Source organism: Micromesistius poutassou, assembly GCF_964030765.1.
Source record: "Micromesistius poutassou genome assembly, chromosome: 23".
NCBI classification, from domain to species: domain Eukaryota; kingdom Metazoa; phylum Chordata; class Actinopteri; order Gadiformes; family Gadidae; genus Micromesistius; species Micromesistius poutassou.
The window spans coordinates 4,557,285-4,573,755 of record NC_140293.1 but is presented as its reverse complement, the minus strand read 5'-3'; the positions used below and the strand labels follow the sequence as shown (position 1 = coordinate 4,573,755).

Genomic DNA, 16,471 nt, shown 5'->3' with positions numbered 1-16,471 from the left:
CGAGGAGCCGCACACAGCAGCGCATTGATGGGATTCTTTTATAACCGATTACAAAAACAGCACGGCGGATTAATGTTGAAGTAATGTTAGGTTGACCTGTAAAGAAGAAGGGTCGCCTGCTGACACCTAGCGGTAGCTTTTTGAATGTCACACTTTTAAATGTAAAAACATTAGCCAAACAAAAATATACCGCTAGGTGTCAGCATGTGAACTCTCTTCTGGCTGATACTGTATTTTATGTTGATATTTATATATTTTTTATAATATATATATATATATAATATATTATATTTTATTGTATTACGTGTAGATCGCAGTATGTGTCTATCTTTACTGTATACTGTATGTATTTGTGTAGGGCACCACGGTGTTCTGAATTGTATTCAGGGCTAGACTAAATCAATCAAACCAGACGCTGTGTTGCCTTGGAAACTAATGCCGCTTTTCCACCGCCAGTACCAACTCGACTCGACTCGACTCGCCTCGACTCAACTCGGTTTGGTTGCGTTTCCATCTAAAAAAGTACCTCTTCAATGTGGGCGGGTCGTAGAAAAGAACCTCTCCACCATGGGCGGGTCGTCATTAGGTTTTAATCACGGGAGACGCGATTCCCGGGAAATCTGAATCTGATCAAGACTATTTCCTGATTCCCGGGAAAGGTTATGATGGGAAATAAAATAAAATAAAAAGCGCAATGACTGCGTGTCTATTGTTGTCATACGGTAACGTTGATAGAGGTGAAACTCGAGCCCTAGGAAAGGAACGACACTGAAACGAAACAGCGAAACGCTGATCCTCCGGAGCCGGTCCGTGGACTCCAGCCACGCCGGACACACACAACCACGCCGGACACACATAACGACGCGCAGCCTAACTCTAGCCCCGGGAAAGGAGCGACACACACGGCGAAACGCTGATCAGTGTCCCCCTCGGGAGCGGGTTCGTGGACTCCAACCACGCCGGACACAACTTAACTTTGAGTGATTATTCCCATTGACAGCCGCTGGCCAATCAGTTACCAGCAGCCTGTTTACGTCACACAAAAATACCTACTCCGCTCGCTTGGAACCTCGACGGAGGTAGTACTAAAAAAAAGTACTTTTTTTGCCAATGGAAACGCAAAAAAGGCGTGGCGAGTCGAGTCGAGTCGAGCTGGTACTGGCGGTGGAAAAGCGGCATAACAGACTTCCTGTTAACAGATTTTCTGCCACGGTTGGTTCCATTTTAGGAAATTTGGTATTTGGATCACAGTGATCCAAAAGTGATCCAAAAAAAAGTAGCATAAAAGTAAGATGGATAAAAGGAAAGGTCTCGTCATACCACACATACCGGGCGGGGGAGGAGAGTCATGTGACCCGGGATTAGGGCCTCTTTTGTCTGGCTCCACCAATCACACGCCGGAGAGTCGACGCTCTGCTCTACCCAGAATGCCTACCGATGGCACTACAGAACAGTTTAATCAACAATATACATAATATACATAATATCCTAATGGCACCAGATACTGGACCTGTGTATTGATCTATTATGGCTGTGTATTGTGTTGTAGTGTGTGATTGTGTTTTTTTTATTTCATCGCACCATTAGGGAAAATCTATTGTGTGAGTAGAGGTATATATTACACCCATGATCAGGCAATATTTTTGTTACTCAGGTATCACATGTACTAAAATTGGAACACGCAAACTCGTGAAGCGTTCACCATTTTTATTTCTTATTAATCTCAATTTTTTATTATAATTGTTTTTGGTGAAACACTGCCCCCTAGTGGCGGAGTTGTGCGCTACAGCTCCTCACTGTCCTGGACGACCGAGACCACTGGGGGGTGGTGTTCTACCAACAATACCCTAACCAAAACATACGGTAGTAATATAAATTATTAGAATTGAGATATGCAGAAAATATTAAAAGATAGAACAATTCACGAATTTGCGAGTCAACTAGATGACCGTGCAAAACCACTAGGCCCCGAGGCTCACGCCGTGTGCCCGATGCCGGGGGAGAAGAATGAGAACCTTACTGAGGAAGATAGATCTGTGGATGTAATTGAGAAAGTCCAAGACATTCCTACAAAAAAAGCGCAAACGTTCCTCAGCTACAAACCAGGATGGTGACAGCTACGAGTTGCCTCTGAAAGGGGAAACTGAAAGAGCAGAAGTACAAATTCAACTGGGTAAAGAACAAATCTTGCTTACCCAACTGCAGCAGACGAAAGTGCAGATGGAGATACAACTCCTAAAGGCAGAGATGGAAAGAGCTGGTATCCGTATACTTAACATTGGAAACAACATAAGGAATGTAAAATGTTTCTGTTTATTACAGTGTTTCTCTTTCTTAAAATTAAAACAAAAAATGGCTATTTGTGGCCACTGGTATTTTGCCTACCTGTTGTTATTTGCTAAGCCAGTAGGCTACAAGGTTGGTTCCATTTAAGGAAATTTGGTATTTGGATCACAGTGATCCAATCCAAAAAAAATTGGCATAAAAGTAAGATGGATCCGGTGATCCTGTATAGCAAAACATGGTATTTCCAAATCCGGATATGATCCAGATTATGGATCAGATTATGTAATCTGATCCAGATTAATTTTTTTTAAAAACTGGGCCCAGGGTGTCATTTGGGGATGCCATGGCTCCAACTCCCCCTCAATACATACTGTGCTCTCCTATGGTAGAGTGACTTAAATGTATCAGCTCCATTAATGTTATTTACATTTGTGCATATTTCATGGCCACCTCTTTTTGATTGCTCACACATCAGACTGACTAATGACCTACTGTCATTAGTCTCTTCTGCCTTCATTTCTATTCTTATAGGCTGTACAATTACATTAATCTCTCTGTCTCTGTCTGTGTGTATGTGTGTGTGTGTGTGTGTGTTGGTTCTTAAAAAGGAACTATGCAACCATTTTATCTTAATTTACTTTAATTGTTCAGGTTAAGAGTCATTGTGATGGTTCTATAATACTTTATGGGTCGATTGGTGGCTGTTTCGACTCCGCCTAGAACATCTGGGCAGAGAAAGGGAAAATGCAAGTTTGTGGTGGCGACCCGCCGCCAACTCTCGTGGGACTCTTCTCGATGTTGATAGTCTCTGTAAAAATGTGTTTGCTCGACCGTTTTGTTTCGTTTTGAGCCCTGTATGTTTCTAGCTTGCTTGCGTACTCGCTGCCAAACACGTTTGTTTCCATGGTTGTTTTGCTGTTCGTCTGTCTCGTCCCCCAGAGGGGGACTAAATCCCAGAACCCAGGTTCTATGTCCGGCTGGCCATATAATGCAGTACCCTGCACGAGAGCTGCTAGTTGGCACATATTCGTTGGGAACATAACTGTTAGGGTTGGGGTTAGGGTTAGGGTTAGATTAGGAGACGTGAACCTCCATTAACTGTACTCCTACAGCTCTGACATCCAGACAGCCATCCTCTCCAGGAGGATAAGAAGTGGAACAGGCCTTCCTTGCAAGATCGTTATGAGGCTTCATGACCTAAGAAGCCTGTGTAGTGGGCTCTGGGGTCAGGAAACGTGTCCCTAATCTTCCGGACACAGCAGCTGGCTATGACAACTCTCCTTCCCACACCCAGGCGGCCATGCTGCCACAACACAAATTGTCTATATGCTGAGTGCCTGAATTGTCTCTGCTCCACTCCTGGCTCGTGGCTCTCATCAAGAGCAAAGATATCGTTCCATGCAGCCCGGGCCAACCGCAACACCCCCTCGTCCAAGACGTAATACTGCATGTACACCATGGTACTTATGTAATGCTGCGGGGACTGGCGCCAGCATACCCTCTCTATGTCGGAATCCATCTCCCTGCAATTCTGACAAGTGCACCAGCGAGGGAGCGCTCCATCGGGTTCAGGGTTCAGGGTTTAGGGTTCATGGGTACCTCCAGCAAAGACAGAGCGTCATACATCATCCCCATCATCCCTTGAAAAGCAAATCAAAACGTTTTTTTCTTTTCATTGTGCATATCTCTGGGGTAAAATCAAGTCTATCTGATATCTTATTTGGTTGTAAACAATTGTAAACAGTAAACATTGGAATTGTAAACATTAGTTGTAGACAAACTGCTCTGCTGTTGCGCCGCTTCTGGAGCTCTTGAATTCCAGGCTGTCCTGGAATTCAAATCATATGTGATTTATCAGTGGGCCATGAAATACAGCTATTTTCTATCAACATTTGGAGACATCAATATCGAGGTGATTTTAACACTCAGGATTCTTTTCCTTTTTTTCAGATGTTGATTACATTGTGTGCAGCCCGGCTAGCTCAGTCGGTAGAGCATGAGACTCTTAATCTCAGGGTCGTGGGTTCGAGCCCCACGTTGGGCGCAAAACTCTTTTAACCTTGCCCTTCTGGTGGGATGTTCAATTATAGATCCACACTGTCAGCAGGGTGTGGGTTCGAGCCCCACGTTCGTGGGGGCCAGATGATGTAGTTCAGTTCATGCTTGACAAACACTTTCAAAAAATGTATGTAGGTTACTTCCCACCATGCTAGTGTGGTTCATGATAAGATCTAGATCTATTTACAATAACCATAGCTCTATATACATGGAAGTATTTTGCACGCTAGTTCTACAGAAAAGTCTCAAATAATCATTCCGTATTACTTTTGTGATCAAAGTCCAGCATCATAACATGATTTTGAAAAGCAGGGTTATTCTCCTTAGATGGTATTCTATCATACCAGGGTATAATACAATCTCATGGCCATTTTTAATTCACACGCCTCATTGAAACGGCACAACAGGTTCAACATAAGAATACAGACTGTTTCATAGAAACATTTATTGCAAACTTAGCAATAGCAGACGTGCGGATATGTTGTGTTATGTCAAACCCTCTAACTTTATGTCTCTGTGGTTCATTGTCCAATGTTGTCAGCGAATCACGTTCGTTCATTTCCAATGTGAGATTTCCTCCCGTCCAATCACGCGGCGGGATGACATTGGACGTAGCCAATCAGAACGCTGCCCTCTAACTTTATGTCTCTGTGGTTCATTGTCCAATGTTGTCAGCGAATCACGTTCGTTCATTTCCAATGTGAGATTTCCTCCCGTCCAATCACGCGGCGGGATGACATTGGACGTAGCCAATCAGAACGCTGCTTTCCAATGTGGAATGGATGACGGCACGCGCTCTGTTTCGCCATTCGCAAACTTCATGTCTAAGTAACTATTCCTTCTTAAATTGGCATATACGGTTTATTTCAATCCTTCACATGAAGTTATCTGATAATTTTGATTGGTGTTTCACAGATAAGTATGCCGAGTTTATATGGCTCGTTCGTGTCATGTCGTTTAAAGTTAAACAAAGGGACGTGACGTTACGATCGATAAATGTAGGCATTTAGTTTAAATGTAAACAAAGTTGACGTGACGTTACGATCGAAATGTAACGGCATTTCGTTTAAATGTAAACAAAGTGACGTGACGTTACGATCGATAAATGCAACGGCATTTCGTTTAAATGTAAACAAAGTGACGTGACGTTACGATCGATAAATGCAACGGCATTTCGTTTAAATGTAAACAAAGTGACGTGACGTTACGATCGATAAATGTAATGGCTCAATGTTAATATGAATAGAAAAAGTCATGTAACTCATGTGACATTAACCACCCAGGTAGATTGCAAGACGTAGGTTAACTATTATTGCTAGTTTGTGTCATAATAATACTATAATAATATTAATAATAATTAATTAATAATAATACCCTCAATATTACTATGAATAGAAAATCATATGTAGCTCACTATGACATAGCCTACTCTTTGCTAATCATCTAGGTTGCTTCTAGGTTTTTACCCATTGCTACCCACTGATCAGAGGTGAGCATACACCCAACATTACTGCAACTTGATTGATTTGATAATGCAACTGTCATGGTCTAAAGGATGCTCATTGTTTATTGTTGTCCATATTCAGATGGCCCCTCTCCATCCTCTGTGAGGACCCCGAGCCATGCTCCATCCTCTGTGAGGACCCCCAGCCCCTCTCCATCCTCTGTGAGGACCCCCAGCCCCTCTCCATCCTCTGTGAGGACCCCCAGCCCTTCTGTGAACACCAGCATGGCAGAAGCCTGTGTAAGTACAGCAGTGTCTGTTCATTGGCCTGGCCTGGCTGTTGTTTATGCTTAGTGTGGCCTTTATTTATGCCATACATTAATAATTTGTTGTTGTCTTCTAAACAGGATGAACCTGGAGTTCAGCTGGCCATTGCTGGGGCTGCAGCTTCATTTTATTTGCCAGCAGAGATGGTGAAAAACATCCCCATCCAAGACCAGAGGTGGATTTCGAAAGCTCTTTTCGACTCTCGCAAGCTGAGGCCAGATCTGAAGCTGTGGTACCAACCCCCTGTCCCAGCCCTCATATACCACCAGGCACCATCACCAGATCGCTTTTTCACGCATCGGCTGATGGTGTGGATGCCCTACCACCTGTGGAAGGTGAGGGTAATCTGCCCCGAGTGTGGGAAGCAGCTGACGGGCTATGGTGTCCACAAGAATTACCTGTCCACCTCCCAGACTGTCCGGGACCAGCTGGACCTGCTGCACCAGAAAATGTTCCGGCTGATCCTGACCCGCAAGTGAGTAAAACAGTTTTGAATAAATGCGTCACCAGTAGTGTGTGTAATAAAGCGATCAACAGAATTCCACCGTCACATTCAACTGTCGCATTGCCGGCCGTGTGTGATAGCCTTTAAACGACTGTAATGACCCTTCTATTTATATGTAACTCATCACAGCTACATGTGCATTTCAGGTACGCCTGTGACATCCGTGTCATTCGCCTGCTGCGTGACCGGACTCTGGGCAACAGTCCAGCACGTCTGGTGAAGCAGCTCAAGGAGAACCACGGGGAGGAGTTGCTCAACAGGTTGGCACACTACCTTGGGGAGTGTGCTGACTTTGTTGATCGGCCCAGCCTCTTCCCAGTGGTGTGCCAGGAGCCCCCAGAGCCCATTGATGTGCCCACCAGTCGCTGGCTGCTGTCTGTGTATGGCAGGGACATCCTCTCCCGACTGGACCACATCAAGGCCAGCATCACCTCCACATTTGGCTCCATCTTGAAGATGGACTCAACCAAACAGGTAATAAATAATCTGTGTAGTAGATATCCATGTTCTTAATATATGCCATTATACACATGAATGTTATTGTCAATCATAATATCACATGGGTAGATAATAATAATAATAATAATAATACATTTTATTTGGAAGCGCTTTTCAATCACTCAAAGACACTTTACAGATGAGGATGAAAAATAAGTAATTAAAATACATTTAAAAACACAGAAACACAAGAAAACGCAGAAAAGTAGATACATTGTAAATAGAACAGCACAATACAACAGTCAGACAGAACAAAAACAGAATTAGGAAAGTAGTGGTTAAGAATTATAGGCAGAATGGAACAGGTGTGTTTTGAGTAGTGATTTGAATAGTATGAGGTCATTGCAGTCACGGATGTGTTTGGGGAGGGAATTCCAGAGGGTAGGGGCAGCAACGGAGAAGGCTCTGTCTCCCCAGGTTCTGTGCTTGGTTTTAGGGACAGTGAGGAGGTTGGCATCAGAGGAGCGGAGGTGACGGGGAGGGGTGTAGTGGTGGAGCAGGTCAGTGAGGTAGGAGGGGGCCTGGTTGTGTGAGGGCTTTGTGGGTGAGAAGGAGGAGTTTGAATTGAATACGCTGAGGGACGGGGAGCCAGTGGAGGTTCTGGAGGACAGGGGTGATATGATCGCGTGAACGGGTGTGAGTGAGAAGACGGGCGGCGGAGTTTTGAATGTATTGGAGTTTATGGAGGAGTTTGGAGGTTGTACCATAGAAAATGCTGTTGCAGTAGTCGAGGCGGGATGTAATGAAGGCGTGGATCAGGGTTTCGGCGGCAGTGAAAGATAGTGACGGGCGGAGGCGGGAGATGTTTTTGAGGTGAAAGAAGGCTGTTTTGGTGACTTGTTTGATGTGATGGTTGAAGCTGAGGTTATTGTCGAAGATGATACCAAGGTTGCGGCAGAGGGGGGAGGGGGACAGTGTGGAGTTGTTGACAGTGAGGTGGAAATCTTGAGCTGTTTGGGTGAGGGAATTTGGACCAATGAGGATCATATCAGATTTGTCGTAGTTTAGTTGTAAAAAGTTTTCTTGCATCCAGGTTTTAATTTCCGAAAGGCAGTTTGACAGGATGGAGTGGGTTACAGGGGTGATGGATTTTGTTGAAATGTATAGTTGGATGTCGTCAGCGTAGCAGTGGAAATGGATACCAGGGCGACGGATGATTTGGCCAAGGGGGAGGAGGTAGACGATGAAGAGGAGAGGACCAAGCACAGAACCCTGGGGGACGCCTTGGGACAGGGGAGCAGTTGTGGAGGAGCAGTTGTTGACATAGATGAACTGTTTTCTGTCAGTGAGGTAGGAGTGTAACCAGGTGAGGGCAGTGTCGGTGATGTTGAGAAGGGATTTCAGGCGGGAGAGTAGGATAGAATGGTTGATGGTGTCGAAGGCGGCGGAGAGATCAAGGAGGATGAGAATGGAGAGTAGGCCGGAGTCGGAGGAGAGCAGGAGGTCATTTGTGATTTTGAGGAGGGCGGTTTCGGTGCTGTGTTGGGTGCGGAATCCAGATTGAAATTGTTCAAAGAGGTCATTATTGTTGAGGTGGGATTTGATTTGAGAGGCAACGACGCGTTCCAGTATTTTTGACAGAAATGGGAGGTTGGAAATGGGCCGGAAATTGTTCATGATGTCAGGGTTTAGACCGGGTTTTTTGATGATGGGGGTGACAGCAGCTAGTTTGAGTGAAGGGGGAACGGAGGGAAAGCTGAGGGAGGAGTTGATGATTTTGCAAATAAGTGGGGCGATGGTGGGGAAACAGTACTTAACAAGAGAGGATGGGATGGGATCTAATGTGCAGGTAGAAGTTTTCATGGTTGAGATGATTCTGGATAGGTCGGCCGGGGAGGTAAGTGTGAATTTGGAAAGGGGTATGGAGGTAAGAGGGGTGGATGGGAGTGCGGAGGGTAGAGGGGTGGGGGAGGCGGTTAGCGAACTGTAGATCGTATCAATTTTGGTTTGGAAAAATGAGAGGAAAGAATTGCATTTGTCTACGGTAAAGGAGTTCGAGATGTTGTCAATGGGGTTTAGAAGTTTGTTAACAGTGGAAAAGAGAGCCTTGTGGTTGTTTGAGCCGGTGTGAATGAGGTTTGACTAGTATGCAGAGCGGGCAGTGTTGAGGGCGGCTTTGTACTGTAGAAGGTGATCTGTGTAGGCTTGGAGATGGACTGTTAAACCGTTTTTTTAATGGAGACGTTCGAGTTGGCGCTTGCGGGTTTTCATGTGGCGGAGATCAGGGGTGTACCAGGGGGCAGAGTGTGTGAATGTGACAGATTTGGATTTGATGGGAGCCAGTTGATCAAGACAGGAGGAGAGAGATTTGTTGTAGTAGTTAACGAGGTCATCGGGGTCAGTGGGAGGGTAGGTGGACAGAATGGTAGAAAGAGAGGCTGAGAAGTCTTGGGGGGAGATGGATTTGAGGTTTCTGAAGGATATTGTGCGTTTGATCTTAGGGAGGGGGGTGGGGAGATGGATGTCCATGGTGATAGCCAGGTGATCGGAGATGTGGAGGTTGATGCTGGAGAGTTGTTGAAATGTGAGCCCGGTAGAGCAAACCAAGTCCAGGGTGTGGCCATGATTGTGTGTGGGGAAGTTGACATGTTGAGTGAAATTGAGGCAGTCCAGTAGTTCCAGAAATTCAGAGGCATGTTTGCAGTTTTTATTGTCAATATGGAAGTTGAAGTCTCCTAGGAGAAGAACTGAGGGTGAGGTGGATGTGAGCTGTGTGACAAGGTCAGAGAAGTCAGAGAGAAAGGATGGGTTGTGCTTGGGGGGGGCGATAAATGACTGCAATGACCAGGGGGGCGGGACCAGAGAGTTTGAAAGCAATATTTTCGCAAGATAGAACGGGAGGGGTGGGTATGGTGGTGATTTTGTATGTGTTTTTATGGATTGAGGCTACACCACCACCTCTTCCGGTGTGACGGGGGAGATCAATGTATGTGTATCCAGAGGGGGTGGCTTGATTGAGTGTGAAATAGTCCAGATGTTTGTGCCATGTTTCGGTAATGCAGAGAAAGTCCAGGTTATTATCGGTGATTAATTCGTTTAAAATGAGTGCCTTGTTGTTGAGTGAACGGATGTTTAGTAGAGCCAGTTTAAGGGAATGCTGCTGTGAGATTGGCTGTGAGGAGTGGGGGAGTGGGCGGAGGTTGGATTTGGGCCGTTTTGAATGTTTTGATGGGGGTTTATTCTTGTTGACAGAGGTGACCCAGTTGGGGCAGAGGGGTCTGACTGAGATGATGGGTTGAATTGGGAAAGCAGCAGCAGAAGGGGAGAGTGATGGCTGGGGCCTGTAGGGGGAGCTACTGCGTATGTAGGAGATATTAGAGTGAGAGGACACGGGGGAAGAGGAAGCAGTATGCAGTGTGGGAGGTGGCCTGTTGGGGGCAGTATTGGGGGTAATATGATCCCCTTGCAGAGAGGTCACCTGTAGTGGTGTAGAGGACTGAGGTGAACACGGGTCGAGGGGATCTAGTCAGGCGTGTGCGGAAGAATCACCAGCTCGCTGTGGTGTACCCAGGGCCGCAAGTTTTACGGCGGACTTAATGTTCTCGGCGAGTTTGAACGTGCCTACACTGCTGGGGTGAATTCCATCATGATGGTAAAAAGACGGACGCTCCCAGAAGAGGTCAAAATTATCGATAAACTCTACACCATGGGCCCTACATGTAGATCGTAGCCAAGTACACAGCCCAAAGACACGGCTGAACCTCATGTCGCCACGACGGAAAGGGGGAGTTGGTCCGGAGATAAACACGGACCTGCCGCAACGCTTCAAAAAGTTAATAAGTTCGGTGAAAAGGGCTTTGACTTGCTCTGAAAGCAATTGAGCTATGTCGTTGGTACCCACGTGGACAATGATTCTGTTTATAGATATCGGAAGGGAGGGGAGAATGTTCAGCAGCTTTTTTATAATAACAGTGATAGTAGCCCCAGGGAGAGAGTGTGTGATCGTGTTAAAGTAGCGCACTTTCTTGATTATTGAGTCGCCGATGATCAGTGTAGATGGGGGGAAAAGCGGAGGAGGAGGAGAGCTGTTTGCCGGAGGATGAACCGACCCAGAGCCCCTGGACTGAGGCCCCCTATGAGGACATGGTTCTGATCTGGATAAGGGGTCCTCTTCAGCAGACAATGGGCTAGGGTGGACTCCCGACCTCCCGATGACTGCCTCCTTCAGAAGCCGCCGGCGAGTGGAAGATGCTCCCTGCCGTCTACACTCCGCAGCAGCTCCAGACGAGCCTCCGCCGACGCTGGCAGAAGACGAGCTCACATCTCCAGCTGCAGGCTGCCTGTATGCCCGGGTGGTGAGGGACAGAGGCATTGGTTGCACTGCACTGGGGGGAGCTGAGGGCAGGTCGTCACCTGCCGCCAGCCCATCCGCCCGACTGGAGGCTGGAGCTGGAGGCTGGAGTTGAGCCAGAGCCTGGGGTGGAGTCGGAGCCGGAGCCTGGAGTGGAGTCGGAGCCGGCGCCCGGAATGGAGCCGGGGCCGAAGCCTGGAGTGGAGCATGGAGTGGAGGGGCCGGGGATGGGGCGACAGCCAGGCGGCGAGACGGGGCCGGTGGAGGGCCCGAGGCCCGCGGATCAGCGTTCGTCCCTGGCCGATGGATGGCCTGGTCGGGGAAGTCGACGTCCCTTGAGCTAGTAACCGGGGCCGGGGGATCCTCTTTATCCAGTGGAGTAAAGCGGTTGAAGAGGTCCAGGATGGGTGATTTACGCATCTCAACTGTTTGCGTTGGCTGCCCACGGATCTGTACTACGGACCATGATGACTGTGGTGTGGAGCACTTGGACGGATCCCAGGCGACCGTGTCCTGGAGGGAGGATGTGAAGGCAGCCAGCCTCTTGGATTGCCCGGCAGCAACGTTTATGAAGCCGGACAGGAGGGATTCTTTGGTTCGCAGCTTATCGGTAAGTTTTTGAATTTCCTTTTTTAGGTCGGTGATTTGCTTAGTGGCTTGGCTAAGAAGTGTAGAGTCCTCGGGTGTTGAGTATTTATCTTGAGTTAGCAACTTTTGTGCAGAGGAATGCTACCAGGGATGCTACTAGGAATGCTAGTGAGGCGCCCCCCGTTTGCACTCGTCTAGTACTCATCAAGTGTATAGTGTTGGGTGCGTGTGTGTGTTTGAGTGTCTGTGTGTGTAGTTCATACAGGCTGTGAATGTGTGGTGGTCACAGGCTTTGTTTCTGTGTGTGTGTGTGTGTGTGTGTGACTAACACACACGACTAACACATACTAAGAATGAAAGCTACAATAGCGTTTAAATAATCAACTCAAACCAATAACCGATAATATACATTTGTTTACCTGTCGAACTGTCAAACTGGGTGGGTTTCCTGCCGTCGCACACTGATGACGTCAGACTGTCGGCGACGGTACAACCCCGTCGCCGATATTTTAAATGTGTGCAGTGTAATTCATCTATATATATACTGTACTTGCTGCTGTAGATAGTTCAAATTACAGATTTTGTAACATCACTATTGTTAAATTCCAGATCACAAAGAAGCTGGCAGGCTACGGCAAGGGGACTGGTCTCTGGGTCACCTCCATCGGGAACGAGGTTGGCCAGATCGTCACCAGTGTGGTGACAGTGCAGGAGGGGCCAGGACTGGACAGGATGGTGGCGGGGGTGATGGAGCGGTACCGCCAGGCAGCTGTCGCACCCCCACTGCTGCTGTATGTGGACTGTGGTTGCTGCATCAGCGAGGGGTCCAGCAAGCTGCAGACCAGGTTTGGGGAGTGGCCAGACCTCCACATACGGCTGGACATCTGGCACTTAATGCGGAGGCTGGCCGTCGGATGCACCACGGACGCTCATCCCCTCTACCCCACCTTCATGGGCTGTCTCTCTGCCTGCATCTTTGAGTGGGATGCAGGGGACCTCTCTCTGTTGCGGTGGGCAAAGAGAGAGCAGCTCAAGCTGGAGGGTGTGCCAGCCCTTACTGATGCTGCGGTGGACGCAAGGATCACCAAGAAGGAGCTGAGCCAGTACTGCCGCAGGAGGACGCGTGGCGAGGAGGCCACCATCAGCCTCATCGGGCGGCTGCTGCAGGAACTGGGAGGGGAAAACGGCAGAGACCTCATGGGGGTGCCACTGCTGGACCAGGTGCGCATGGAGCACATCTGGCGTGTGCAGCAACGCCACATCAGGTGCATCCAGGACCTGCCTGGTGTGCAGCTGTACACAGAGAAAGGCACCATCAAGAAGGGGGGTGTTGTCCTAACTATGTACCGCTGTACCAGAGGGTCCACATCCCTGGAGTCCTTCCATTGCCACCTGAACAGGTTCATTCCAGGTTGGTGTCTCCCTTATGTATGATAAACACTCAGTATACCCTTTTATGAAAAGCATTCATTAGATTGTAAAGCTAGACCTTTTTAATTGACTATTAATATTGGATTGTTTTCTCAGGAACCAGTGCAAATGCACTGAATTTCCAGCTGTACCTCCTGGAAGGCCTGAACAGGTGGAACCAGGACCGGGGGACTGCGGTGGTGCCCAGCAGGCCCTCGTCTCTGTTCACCTCCACCTACTCTGGAGATGTGACCCAGTGCGTCAATATCAACAGTTTGAAGGTGTTTGGCCGGGCATTTGTGCCAACTTTCAGGCCACCTTCCAAATACACCGGTATGCTAATGCAATGATTAACTGTCTACCTAGTATTTTTGATTTGTTGGTTTTTAAGTGTATTAACTGAAATTCAGTGAGGCTTTTCATTCCCAGTAGGGGAATGAAAAGCCTCACCTCATTCCCATTAATTAATAGAATAGAACGCTTTATTGTCATTATACACAGTACAGTGAAATTCAGTGAAATTCATAATTAATTATGTGTGCATGCTTGTGCACATGTTTATCTGTTCTTTTCCATAGGAGAGCTGCTTGGTATTGACTACCTGTTGAGTCAGACTGGGCAGCCCATGCAGGTGAACCCTGACTCCAAGGAGGTGGAGAACATGTTGGAGGATGTGGCCGAGGGCGAGGAAGAGGATGAGGGCTTCGAGGAAGACCAAACACCTGACCTCATGGTGCCAGGTCTCCTTGACCTAAGCAATTCCTCCCAGTCCGTCTTCTGCCATCCGGCTTGTTGCCTCCTCTCAGCCTGCTGCCTTCGCCCAGCCTGCTGCCTTCGCCCAGCCTGCTGCCATCCGGCTTGCTGCCTCCTCTCAGCCTGCTGCCTTCGCCCAGCCTGCTGCCTTCGCCCAGCCTGCTGCCTTCGCCCAGCCTGCTGCCATCCGGCTTGCTGCCTCCTCTCAGCCTGCTGCCTTCGCCCAGCCTGCTTCCTTCGCCCAGCCTGCTGCCTTCGCCCAGCCTGCTGCCTCCTCCCAGCCTGCTGCCTCCACCCAGCCTGCTGCCTTCGCCCAGCCTGCTGCCTCCGCCAAGCCTGCTGCCTTCGCCCAGCCTGCTCCCATCCAGGCTGCTGCCTCCTCCATGGCTGTGGATGCATCTGGGCTATGTAAAAGCATATTTTTAGAATAAATAACATCACTGGGACTTTGTTTTGTCTTCACAACTTCACTGATCTCACAATTCTCATCCCTGTTTTTTTTACCAGGCTGTGGATGAGTCCGGTGTGCCAGGCATGGACAGAGTGGACAGCTTGGCAGAATATTTAGTGGAGCTGCGCAACCAGCCCTCACTAGCCCTCACCAACCAGCAGGTCAGGCGCTTTTATCGTCTTGTTTTTTATCCTCTGTTCCCTGTCACACATGTCCACACTTTGTTTTGTTTTCTCATGTGCTGATCTCTCTGTGTTCTTTCTCAGGTGAGCGACATTGTCGTTTTGTGGCAGAACCTGCTGGACTATGACAGGCAGCGGGTTGTCTTTTCTGCCAGATTTCAGACCCGGCTGGACACAGGGAGGTTCAGGTCGCCGAAGAAGAGGCAGGAGTTCACTCCAGGGGTGGAGAGTGTCAAGCGCTATGCGCTTACCACCACTGCCCCGCTTGCCCAATGGCCAGATTGCTGCCGCCTGGTGGAAGCCATATTCACCAGGCTCTGTGCCATCCACCGCAGTCCCAAGAAGAGGGGGACTGGCACAGTGTCCAGGTGGGACCTTGTCTTGGTGGACTATAGGCATATCAGGCGCAGCATTCTGGCCAATGGGGCTGTTATGCAGCAGACCAGCATGCAGCTGGTGGACGTGAGCCACACCATCCTGGTGCAATGGCATAATAACAGGGTGAAGAGGCAGGACAGCGCAGTGGTGATGCAGGGGCTGGACCTGCCAAGCCGCTTCTCTGTGGCGGCTGACCCTCTCCCCAGTGCAAATATACGTCCAGTATCTGCACCCCCCAATCCCGGCCCGGCTCACCAGTACCACCTGCCCAGCAGCACCGTGGGCCAAGCGCAGGTGAAGAGGAAGGCTGTCCCCACGGCACCTGTGGCTGTGAGGCCACCCCCTCAGCGGCAGCTCTTCCCTGCTCCACCTCCACCTCCCACGTCAGCTCCACAGCTCCAGCTGGTGATGCTGGCTCCAGGGAGTACTTTCCTGGCACCGGCGCCTGTCCCAATTGCTGCCCCACAGGCCCGGGGTGTCAGCCCCATAACGGCGCCTCCTGCTCCTCCTGTCCGAAAACTGACCCGCAGAGTATTGCACAACACGTGCAAGAAATGCGGGCAGTTCAGGACAGCGGAGACAGGACACAGCCAATACAAAGGGACTGTGTACTGCCCTTCTATTGAGACTGTCGCCATAGGTCAGTGGCTGGAGGATATTAAAAAAAAAAGACAGCCTGCTGCCTCCTCCCAGCCTGCTGCCATCCGGCCTGCTGCCTCCTCCCAGCCTGCTGCCATCCGGCCTGCTGCCTCCTCCCAGCCTGCTGCCATCCGGCCTGCTGCCTCCTCTCAGCCTGCTGCCTCCTGTTGTGGATTTTGGTCCAGGAAAGGCCGCCGAGACAGGATCGCTTTTAACTCACTTTATTTGGTTAAGGTTTTTGGTCTATTGTCTATCGTCTATGAAACAAAAGGAGAGGGATCGTAAATAACACGCGCGGAGCGTCTCAGAGCTTAGCATGCAGGAAGATACGCCGCTGAGAGATTCTGGCTCTGCAAAGGCGGAGTCTGAGTTTATGTATCCCAGGTGTGTCCGTTGCTGCCCCTAGTGTAAATGTTTTGTAACTTTGTCAAATGTGTTCAGTGCTGCCCTCAGGCGATTAGGAGGGGAAATTACCTCTAAACTATGCTTGGTGCTACTAGATGGCTAAGTGAGAGTATTACAATAAAAATGAATCGCTAGGGAATATTACAATTAAAAAATGTCACAATTCCCTCCTTGGTCATCTCAGATGACCATTCTACAAACCACTAATATTACCAACAGCATATATAAAATTAAAATAAAAACAAGAGTAAAAAGC

At 48.7% G+C, this 16,471-nt stretch overlaps 1 non-coding gene across 1 annotated transcript; it reads left to right on the top strand.

Annotated features, from left to right (window-relative positions):
- Positions 1-4,257: 4,257 nt before the first annotated feature.
- Positions 4,258-4,330, top strand: AC3HAE_038947 (transfer RNA lysine (anticodon CUU)). The gene has a single exon. It is a non-coding gene; the product is annotated as a tRNA-Lys (tRNA).
- The last annotated feature ends 12,141 nt before the right edge of the window (positions 4,331-16,471 follow it).